The 1,678-nt window shown below is 45.1% G+C and overlaps 1 protein-coding gene across 1 annotated transcript in view; it reads right to left on the reverse strand.

Moving 5' to 3' along the window:
- The window catches only part of LOC116686651 (eIF-2-alpha kinase activator GCN1), a 42,367-nt gene that overhangs the window by 32,509 nt on the left and 8,180 nt on the right, over positions 1-1,678 (reverse strand). The window lies entirely within an intron of this gene.

Raw genomic sequence — 1,678 nt, forward strand, 5'->3', positions numbered from 1 at the left:
GGTTCAAGGGGGCCGAATACTTTCGCAAGGTACTGTACACATGAATTCATTTCAGCTGCAAAAAAAAAGGTAGGCCAGCAAAGTCAGGGCCACCTGGAACATGACACCAGTCAGTTTTATCAGCTTGAGGGGTCTTGTTCTTGTAAAATGTACACTCACCGGCCACTTTATTAGGTACCCCATGCTAGTAACGGGTTGGACCCCCTTTTGCCTTCAGAACTGCCTCAATTCTTGTGGCATAGATAACAAGGTGCTGGAAGCATTCCTCAGGGGGTTTGTCCTATTGACATGATGGCATCACACAGTTGCCGACAGATTGTCGGCTGCACATCCATGATGCAAATCTCCCGTTCCACCACCTACCACAAGATGCTCATGTTGGATTGAGATCTGGTGACTGTGGAGGCCATTTGAGTACAGCGAACTCATTGTCATGTTCCAGAAACCAGTCTGTGATGATTCCAGCTTTATGACATGGCGCATTATACTGCTGAAAGTAGCCATCAGAAGTTTGGTACATTATGGTCATAAAGGATGGACATGGTCAGAACACAATCTCAGGTAGGGCTGTGGCGTTGCAACAATGCTCAATTGGTACCAAGGGGCCAAAGAGTGCCAAGAAAATATTCCCCACACCAGACACACCACCACCACCAGCCGAACCGTTGAAACAAGGAGGATGGATCCATGCCTTTCATGTTGTAGACGCCAAATTCTGAACCTACCATCCGACTGTCGCAGCAGAAATCGAGACTCATCAGACCAGGGCAACGTTTTCCAATCTTCTATTGTCCAATTCGATGAGATTGTGCAATTGTAGTCTAGTTTCTGTTCTTAGCTGAAAGAGTGGCAACCCGATGTGGTCTTCTGCTGCTGTTAGCCCATCTGCCTCAAAGTTCGACGTACTGTGCGTTCGAGATGCTTTCTGCCCACCTTGGTTGTAACGGGTGGTTATTGAGTCACTGTTGCCCTTTATCAGCTCGAACCAGTCTGGCCATCTACTCTGACTCTGGCATCAAACAAGGCATTTCCGCCCACAGAACTGCCGCTCACTGGATGTTTTTTCTTTTTCGGACCATTCTCTGTCAACCCTAGAGATGGTTGTGCGTGAAAATCCCAGTAGATTAGCAGTTTCTGAAATACTGAAATACCAGCCCTTCTGGCACCAACAATCATGCCACGTTCAAAGTCACTCAAATCACCTTCCCCATACTGATGCGGTTTGAACTGCAGGAGATTCTCTTGACCATGTCTACATGCCTAAATGCACTGAGTTGCCGCCATGTGATTGGCTGCTTAGAAATTAAGTGTTAACGAGCAGTTGGACAGGTGTACCTAATAAAGTGGCTGGTGAGTGTATGTTTACTTTTTCATTCTTCATTCATCATTGGATGAGCGGACTACTGGATAGCAAAAATCATTACTACTCCTACACTTCGTGCAGCGCTGATGAAACTAAGTAACATTTCAGTACATGATACTCTTTGTATAAAAACTATCCTAAAAGTATCTCTTTAGACTGGACTTAAATTAAACAGTGGGTAATTGGTGATATTATTATTATGATGAGGAAATGACAAAATTTAAAAGACATGCGCTTCAGATGGGATGAAAATAACTGACAAGCACATGTGATTTCTTACTCCCTCGTTCCAGATTTCCCCTGACCAACCCCCCC

The sequence above is a fragment of the Etheostoma spectabile genome, unplaced genomic scaffold (genome assembly GCF_008692095.1).
Source record: "Etheostoma spectabile isolate EspeVRDwgs_2016 unplaced genomic scaffold, UIUC_Espe_1.0 scaffold433, whole genome shotgun sequence".
Lineage (NCBI taxonomy): Eukaryota > Metazoa > Chordata > Actinopteri > Perciformes > Percidae > Etheostoma > Etheostoma spectabile.